At 37.5% G+C, this 10,223-nt stretch overlaps 1 protein-coding gene across 1 annotated transcript in view; it reads right to left on the bottom strand.

The window, feature by feature from the left end:
* Nucleotides 1-10,223, bottom strand: part of LOC106665412 — an 85,953-nt gene extending 75,730 nt beyond the window's left edge. The window contains exon 1 of the mRNA XM_014391829.2: nucleotides 10,111-10,223. The gene's annotated coding sequence lies outside the window, so the exon portion shown is untranslated. The remainder of the gene's footprint in view (nucleotides 1-10,110) is intronic.

Here is a 10,223-nt window from a genome sequence, read left to right on the forward strand (position 1 = left end):
TGCGTTCGCTACCTTGGGTTCCTCCTAGACTCACGACTAACGTGGAATCAACATATACGACTGACACGACAAAACCTAAACAGACGGTATGGTCTACTGCACAGACTTATAGGACGACAGTCTAAATTATCGACATAAAACAAACTTACAATTTACAAAACACTACTACAACCGATTTGGACGTACGGAATAGAACTGTGGGGAACCGCTAAACTTTCCAATATCCAACGTCTCCAATCCTTTCAATCTAAAGTCCTCAGATCCATTGTAAATGCTCCTTATTATGTCTCAAATGCTACCCTCCACAACGACCTTCAAATTCCTTATATCCAAAAATTTACCAAGTTTCACAAAAAACTCTCCCACCATCCAAATAGTCTTGCCCTGTCCGATAGAACCCATCCCTACAACCCCATAAGGCATCTTAAGAGGAAATGGCCCCGCGACCTCCTTTCCGAGTAAACTGTAAAAAAAAAAACATAAACAAAGTGAAGAGGGAGGATAACATTGATTATTTTCTCCCCTCAATGTAAATAGTTGTACATAAGTTCATGTATCCGCAAATTACATATTGTAAATAATAATTACAGATTGTAATAAAAATAAATAATAATAATAATAAATAAAAAGAAGTCCTGAGTGTTTTGTTACGTCTAGACAGTTAATGTTTTTTCCAGTATTATGTCGACTCCACCTAAAATCCATTTTGTCGATGTAAACAGACCAAAGTAGGCCCCACTTGCCCTCGAATGTACATCAACAACCGTCATATACGTAAGACAGGACTATGCCTGCAGAGGTATGAAATTTCCACATAAAACTTAACAGACATCTTAATAGCAGATTTGGGCAATTGCGGAGACAAAGAGAACCATAATTGACTATCAAAACACAGCAAATTATATACAAGACATCACTGCAACTACTTTGGATATATCAATGCAATCAATAATTTCAATCAAATGATCAATTATTGATCCATCGTAATCGTACTGCCTAAGCCCTTTTTTCACTTTTCAATCCCGAGAACTGCCCACGTCACCTAAAAGAACGTTTAAGACCGCTTAAATTCTCAAATTGACCAGCGTTGCTGTCTATTGTGGTACTATTGTGTCTATGAGAATAAATAAACCTACGCACGCACACATGTTAACCATGATAATAGCTTTTTAGGACAAGTGACTTGGCACTGCTCAACGAAATCTTAAATGTGGAGAATGGAGTAGCCCAGGGTATTCTGAAGAGGTGAGCATTACAGTCCTGCGATTTTTGTAAGAGGATGAGCAGAAAATGCTCGGCTTCTTAAACTGGGTTACCCTGCCTATTACATCCACCCAGAGAAACAGTTCCTCTGGTATGAAGGTGACCTCATCCACTGCCAAGTAATGTAGCTGAGCTTGAACTTGGCACATAACTACGCTGCCCCGCAGTTCAGATGGTTATGCACCCTCCCCGTCCATATATACAAATATATAGACAGGATCTAATACCCTAACCCCCCTTCTGATGCAGCACTCGACGTCCGAGGTCAGCTCTGAAACCAACAACTCCCTTAACGCAACTCGAAGTACCAGGTAAGCAAAGTCTTGGCATCCTCGCACGCTCTACGCTTCCTTGGCCCTATCAGCTACCATCCTATCCATTCTTATCTCTACATACCATGGTACGAAACCCGGCCAGTTCTTCTAAAATAAATGTAATTATTTTTTTATTCTGTCTATTAATCCACCAAGTTTCGGTGTTATAGCTTATTCTGTGCTTTTCGACTATACAGTTGCTACATCGAGGCACAATAGTACTTTCTCGTTAGGACTTTGGTTTCGAGCGATGTTACCTCATGCTGTATTACCCATGATCTTGGCGTACTGTTGGCAGCAAAGATGACTGAGAGGCACTAGAGGATTAGTGTTGATACCTACAGCATCAAATCATTCAATCGAAGTCCAGGTGCAGTTTGACTATGCAGATATAAATTCGATTGGTCAGGACTGAATCAGAGGTCGGAAGCCAAACAACTTGTGGTGGTGTGGTGAATGTCCTACGACCTACACTATAAACAATCATAGACCAATATGACCCTAGGGTTGGGTGCGGTCTCTAAAGATTCCGTCGCAATTTTATGTGACTCGGTATACCTAGGACACCGTTATAAAGGTTTGCCAGAAACGTTTTAGGGAGATGTCGAGGTTATAAAGCGGCAACCAAAAGCTTTTGGTTTTTGATGAAAAAATGTATTTGTGAAGGATAAAAAACTTTTAGGGGAAAGAAAAATAAATCGTGGTTGAACTCGTTCTATTTTTATGGTTTCTGTAATACCGCCTGTAATAATCCTTACATCCTTCATGTACGAAGGGCGTATATTTTGAAAAGGTGTTAAGGGAAGAGTGAAACTTCTGATTCCAAAGTTATCATTAATATATTGCCCTCATTTCAACGTGTAAATACAGCCCATTTGAAACATATTGCAAATAAAATTTCCTCCCAATTGGTAATATCCATTAAAAGCCCCCTAGAAGGACAAATTTCACCGATTTGAATCAGGCTGTAAAGCCCAAACGGCTTCGGAGATAAGCTCATTCTCGGTTCTGTTTTATAGATATTTAAATTCGCAATAAAATCCCCTGTGTGAAATAAACTATAAAGCAAGGCGATAAAATTATTCAATCTACATGTAAGTCGGGGAGCATTTGAGGTCGTTTCACGTTGAAGAAAATCTCCTGAGCTGATATCTTTAAAACCTTTCATAACGAAATAGAGCTCATGTAAAGACTGATAAAATTTCTTTTTCCCCCTACCTATTTTTCACTCACTTTCATTCTTTATCTATAAATTTAGAGATGTGACCCAACGGTTCTTTAAAAAATTGTCCTTTTAAAGTTATTTATTCTTTGACGAAGTTCAAATCGTACAGAATGGAAGCTAAACAAAAAATAGAAAAAATTACCCTTTAACACTTGTATATACAAAAGCACACATATAAATACACCCTCTCAAACTTTATCGGCAAATTGTTCAAACAGCGTTTGTCATTTGACAAAAGCCGCTCTACTTCCTTTTTTTAACCGATTGATGGTTCCCTGTTGACCTTGTTGAGCCGTCCCACCGCGGGAATTGTTGTTTTGTCTGTCGCGTTACAAGGCTTGTGAAAAATAGTTACTTGTAAATTGTCACGATAAAGAATCTATGAAATATTTGTATTGTTGAACCGATAAGCAGTCAAAACACATAATTCATACNCACTCGGACACTAACTTCCCATCTCAACCCCCCTTTTGAATTTTCCCTCCTTTTTGCCATTTTTCAAATGTCGTGTAATCTATTTGATTCTCGGCGACAAATGAAACGGAAAGCGTTAGTGAAGATATACTTCATTTTAAATTAAAAATTCACTACTTTTTGTGGTCCGCTTGACCAATTAATATCTTTCAATTAATTAAGGTTTTTAGTTAAGATAAAACGAGCGGACCAAGAAAACTAGTGAATTTAATAAGTTAAAATAAACTATAACCACTAAAGCTCCGCTGGCGTCGAAACCTTTGGATCCGTTCCGGCCTAGATTTCGATTTTAGTGGAATTTCTAACCACCCTCTAGAAGAGACTATGCCTTCGGCCAAAAGGAAGCCAGGCAGGCACCACCGAAAAACATCCGTCCCCGTCCACCATCCCTGACGAATTCGAGGGACTCCGTCAGCCTAGCCTTAGCCTCCTAGTAGGCTGTACGCTTCGGCAGTCCGATCGCTTCGAATCCCGCGAGGTCGGGAGGTAATTCAGAGGTCTTACGCAAGGTCTCTGGTCCACGCCAATGAATGAAACACAGTGTCTTCTCTAGGTACACGCTAGGGACCGCTCATCCACTGCGATGTAATGTCGCTGGACTTGAACTTGGAATGTAAGTACGCTGCCCCGCAGTTCAGATGGTTATGCACCCTCCCCGTCCGTATATACAAATATGTATAGACAGGATGCTTCTGATGCAGCACTTGACGTCCGAGGTCAGCTCTGAAGCCAACAACTCCCTTAACGCATCTCGAAATACTAGGTAGGCATAGTCTTGGCATCCTCGCACGCTCTACGCTTCCTTGGCCCTATCAGCTATCATCCTATCCATTCTTATCTCTACATACCATGGTACCAAACCCGATCCAGTTCTTCTAAAATAAACGTAATTATTTTTTATTCTGTGTCTATTAATCCGCCAACTTTTTTGCAAAACAGTTTCCTCTGTCCCTATCAAATGTGTTCAGATGTTTGCGGCCTGATGTACCTCTAACTGTATGTCATTATGACTGGAATTTTAGTCTCTCTAAGGTCACTGTTTCGGTGAACTAATTACCGCTGATGAAGCGAAAATCTAAAGGCATGTGTGTGGGAAGGTTGCACTTCAAATATTAAATAGAACCGATCTATTGTTAGCTTGACGTGTTTTTACCGATTGTCTTAATCGTTTCACTTAATTCATTTTGAAAAATTTTTCAACAGCCTGCGGAATTTTTTCAGTTGTGTAACAAAAGAGATTTCTATTTTCGCCGGCCAAAAATACGGTCGGGTTTACGATCTTCTCCTATCCTCGCTATCGCGTTACATAACCGTTGTTTGCCCGGTGGGCCTGTTGCCCCGGCAAGGTCTACGGGCTTTTGAAATAACGAAAAATTCGAAAAACAAAAAAAAATCTATCCGAGAGGAAATGGCGGGAGGACAAACGGGACGGGATCTTTTTTAGCCCTTCCCGCCGGCTTATATAACCCCGATCGTGGGAAATATGCATACGATGGGAAAAAGGCCGAATTCCGTAACCAGTGGTAACACTCTACTAGATTTTCTACTCGGCTCTCCGGTGGATTATCTGAGGAGAACTTAGGGATTTTTCAACGCGGTGAATTCTCCGGGGAAACTTGGGCCCGTCGCCCAGAGCGTGAGATTGGAAATATCGGAACGAGTGAAATTCAGAAAGCAGAAGAAGACGTTAGAGGATGTGACACCCTATTACAAATACTGCCTAACCCAAACTAATAAAAATATGTTTCTACCTATTAATGTAATTTCTGAGAAACTGTGCAGCCATAACTTGATTTGGATTTATTCCCCCACACCTCCATTCAAATCTTTATTAAAAAACATTCCATCTCCTTACAACTTTATATTTACAAAACTGTATTCATATATAACTGAGTAAGTATTTTTATAAGATTTACGGAAAATCCATTGATCTGACCTCTTCAGAAAGGAATAATCTGATCCTATTAAACGGCAAAATACTCTTCAAAAGGGTATGTGGCGCCATTATGGTGCAGGGTCTTTAAATAAAAAACGCAATCCTAATAGTTAATAAAAACTATAAAGAATTTTATTTTGTGAATATGTAGATTGTAAGGCACTATACGATTTCGATCCGTTACAAAGATAACCTAAACCAAACATTTCATTCTTTTAAAAATATATATTTACCTCATTACCATATGCTCTCGAAACTTTGTTGTATGGAGAATAAAACCTGCTTCTATCACTCTGGAATCGACTAGGTAGGTATTTTGTCGTTCGCACAACTTTCAATGGACTTGATCGTAGGACTACTCGCTATCAGTTCAAACCTCAAGTCATAAACTTACTACACGCCCGCTGTACCAAGACCGAACAAAATTCTGGATTATTGAAGGTTTGCTCACCGACTCATCTGGCACAAATATTAGGAGTTGCAGAAAACTACCTTTATAGGTTGTCGGAATAAGAAGAAGAAACCCATGTACATACATGGTATTATGAATGCGACAAGAAAAAGTTTTATTCTCAAAACCGAAGAATTGCACATACAGCGAAGAATTTTACAGAAAATCCAAAATCACGGTTATGGAGATAAAATACAGAAATTTGATAAACGCGGTTCGAAAGGTTTCGTGACGCATATTCAGACCTACCTTCCCCCTTTTCTGCCAAATGTTAATCAGGAAGTAAAACCATGTTGAACTTAAATGTAAGCGTAATGCAAGCAAAATGTCTTGGGAGAGGCTGAGGCTACTACCCAGGTAGGTGTCCTCAACAGTAAGACTAGAAACCGTTCTGAACAATTCCCAACTGCCTTCTTAAAACCGCAATTGCCAAATGGAAAATATTAAAAATCCAGACCAGGTGGAATAACATCCCGGGACAATCACAGGCTACTTCGTTAATTAAGTCACGCCTAAGCTTACTATAGTATTCTTGCAATAAGGTGGAACAAAATTAAAAATTACTGCAGGCCTGTAAATCCGACATTACGCTAAAAAAATTGTGTATATCACAAAGCCAAAGATCTTGCATCAACTGGACTGCTCAATTTTGTTAAATGTTAAATCTCAGCTTATAAATCAATAACCACCATTTCATGATCTAGTTGACCACAATTGAAGAAATAGTACTGTGTAAATTATGATTTGAGTAGACTGTTTTATTTCTATTAGTCAGTCCATCCTTTTCAATTATTCTAACGTCTTTGCCATCGCTTCATCAACAAACACTACCATTTAGTTAATTAAGGTTTTTAGTTGAGATAAAAATCATCTCATTTGTCACCGAGAATCAAATAGATTACACGACATTTGAAAAAGGGCAAAAAGGAGGGAAAGTTCAAAAGGTGGGGTTGAGATGGGAAGTTAGTGTCCGAGTGGATCGAGGTCACGATAGCTCAAGTGGTAGAGCAGCGGCGTATTTAGCCGAAGATCGTGGGTTTGAATCCCGCTCGTGACACTGACTTTTTTATTTCAACTAAAAACCTTAATTATTTGAAAGATATTAATTGGTCAAGCGGACCACGAAAACTAGTGAACTACCATTTAGTTTTAAATATACAAAACCTACAAATACTACGTAATGTTACAAAATTCATGCCAACAACAACACAACGACCGCTAACAAAGGAGCCTGCATAATTTTTTTTTTCAAATGAAATGATTGATAGATGCTTAATAACGCAAAGTAAATCATATTTCAAGTTTTAGATGAATTTATTTGGTAGCAAGCGTTTTTCTTTCCTAATTTTTTAAATTCTACTTTTACTTCCTAGACTTCAATTTTGATACGTGTTTTCTGTTCAGGAGAAATTTTACTTTCTTTTGCAAGTATCCAACTCCGAAATCTCTTTTATTTCAGCAATTTTTCAAGATCAAAACGTCACAGGAACAATTTGCCAATTTTTTGTACAGTATTCATAAAATTATTTGGTTTATTACAAACAATATTTTTCCTAATTAATATTATTCTTGGTAATCTACCAATCAGCAGTTTGGATTTTAATAAAAAACTTTTAAGGGGGCGTCGGTGGCCGCAAGGTTTAGTCGTTGACACGGCGCTCATCACTGTAAGGTAAAGGTCCCGGGTTCGAATCCAGCGGTTCTGCATTCGAACTCAACATACTTACAAATGTTTGTTTTTTTTTCAAAAACACCGGCATCGTGAGGGTTTTTATGACCTCTGCTGTTGCGAACCCTCGTAAAAAAATGATAAAAAAAATAAAAAATAAAAAAAATAAAATAAAATAAAAAAACTTTTGGCAACAACCACTAACCAACTTACACCTAAGGTCCTGCTTAGGTTTTAAAAACGTGTCTCTACGATTCTTTGCTTATTATTACCCTATAAAACGCAAAATACGTTTCAATATAATATAATATCAATATAATATAAGTATACCGAAAGTTGAAAAAGTAAAAATTTTCTGGAGAAGCGATTTGCAGATCGAGCTCGAATGTCTCATAGAAAGTTACTAGACGATGTTCTAGTTAAAACAATGCAAAAGCTGATAATCCTCAAAGAACGTTAAGGATGGAGTATTACTAAGTTAATAATACCTGAATACGTGAGTGCCAACATTTTTAGAAGCACTTATGAAGCTCGAATTTTATGAAACTTGTTGCATTCAGTGCCAAAACGTATAAATCAATACAAAAAATATTTCGCTTATACAGATCTTCATCTGACCTGTCTTTAGTATTGACTCGTCATCATGGCATGGCCGACTCCTAACTTTAAGAATCCTTACAAGATACTACTCCTTCTGATTTCTGAGGCAATTAAAAGTCAGAAATCTCCTTGATTTGACCTCATTGTCTCGTAAACACCCAACCAACTTTTCCTAACTACCCTTTAAAATACAACTCTACGTACCACTCTGTTCTAGTCGCCATGAAAGTTTACCAAGGGTCGCGCAATCCCTAAACCAGACAAAACTCACCACCTTGGTATTCCTACAGCCCCATCAATTTATTGAAAATTCTTGGTAAGCCTTTTGAAAAACTCCTTTATAAACACATTTGGGATTAAAATTGCACGCATTCGTGGTGTGAACATCATCGTCTCCTATCTTGATAAAAAGAAATGCAGTCCGATTCTCCCTAGAAGTCATACAGGCTTTCTTTCAAATATGGTACCTGGATTTACCCTGAAAACTTGGCATCCTACCCATCACACTTCCTAGGTTTTAAGTTCTACCTAGGTGACAGATGCTTAGGGTATGTGTCGGATAATCTTACTATTTTGTATTAGGCACAGGCGTCCCTCACGTCCTACCTTCTGTTCGCAGTATATAATTTCCCTTCAATCCTTCTCCGTTTTAGCTCATTGGTGTCATCAGAAAGAACAATTGTTCAAAAAGTGCCAAATCAAACTCAAACCACCAAAATTCAAAACACGACCTCCGTCGCACACTCTAACTCTGATCTACTATAACCTCACCTAACGAAGACGCCATCTGCTTTCTTGAGCAGTATCGGGACTGACCTTGGATCCACATACACGACTTAAAATGAAAGAACTGAAACGTCGATACCGATTAATTAAAAAACGGCACATGGAGTACGGCTAAACCTGCCCCTTTGCAGGAAACAAACCCTTGAATCACGAATCCTTAAATCTAAATTCCAACTGTACCATCCCACCACTTAAATGTTCCCTTTGAAAAAAAAGTTCCTAGATCCAGCTACGCAAAATTCTGCACTAACCTTCAATCCCACTCGAATCACCTCTTACGAGAATTTTCCTCCCGATCCTATCCCAATGAAATTTCCTCGACGTCTAAAAGGACATTAAGGACCGATAGCTACTTCAGTCGATTTATTGTTTATTTTATTATAATTTATTTCGATGTGCTATGTGGTCTATATTGTACCTCATTCAGATTGTTCCTCTATGAATAAACAAATTACAAATAATTAAATAGATAAATGAAGTAGAAAATATTATTTCTCTAGGGGTTCAGTCTGTAAAAACCAAGTGATAATGGCACTTGAAACATGCGATATATGATTAATTTTGAACCCTTATCAGTAGATATATTCGACTGTATTTAAATGAAAATACACCCAAAACCTTTATCCGCAGTGCGCATGCGTGTAATTAAATTTTTTTACCTATAAGTTTCGTGATTGTCGTTCACAGACCCACTTTTCCTTGAGAATTCACGAGAAACAGAAATCTGCTTTTCATTGAGATAAAACAGAATTTAGCGGAGGACGAAGCAAAAGGAGAAAATTTACAAATTTTTTAAGATTACGTAGCAAGAAGTAAAATCGAAAATTTTCGAATTTTGTGAGAATATGTAGCAAGAAGTAAACTCGAAAATTTACAAATTTTTTGTGAGATTATGTAGCAAGAAGTAAAATTGAAAATTTACACATTTTGTGAGATTATGTAGCAAGAAGTAAAATCGAAAATCTACAAATTTTGTGAGATTATGTAACAAGAAATAAAAATCGAAAATTTTCAAATTTTGTGAGATTATGTAGCTATACATATAATTGAAAATTTACAAATGTTGTGAGATTATTATGTAACAAGAAATAAAAATCGAAAATGTACAAAATTTGTGAGATTATGTAGCAAGAAGTAAACCCGAAAATTTACAAATTTTGTGAGATTATGTAGCAAGAAGTAAAATTGAAACTTTACAGATTTTGTGAGATTATTAAGTAGAAAGAAATAAAATCAATCTTCAAGGCGTGGTTTTTTGGCGCCATTTGTCAAAATGTACAGAAATAAAGGAGAGAACGATAGTGTCGCAACATATCGCGCTAAGTATCATCCGGGATGGAAATTTATTTTAAAAAATAAATAAATATGTTATTAAATTCAAAAATTTCTTACCTCAGTTTAATCCAATCATTCCTTGCATAAACACAAGTTGGTACTGAGATAAGACTGGAACACCTGTTGTAGTGGGAGTCGCGGTCTGATTCCCACTCCTCTTCCTTCGCACC

The sequence above is a fragment of the Cimex lectularius genome, unplaced genomic scaffold (assembly GCF_000648675.2).
Source record: "Cimex lectularius strain Harlan isolate CLEC.00 unplaced genomic scaffold, Clec_2.1 scaffold44, whole genome shotgun sequence".
Classification (NCBI taxonomy): Eukaryota; Metazoa; Arthropoda; class Insecta; order Hemiptera; family Cimicidae; genus Cimex; species Cimex lectularius.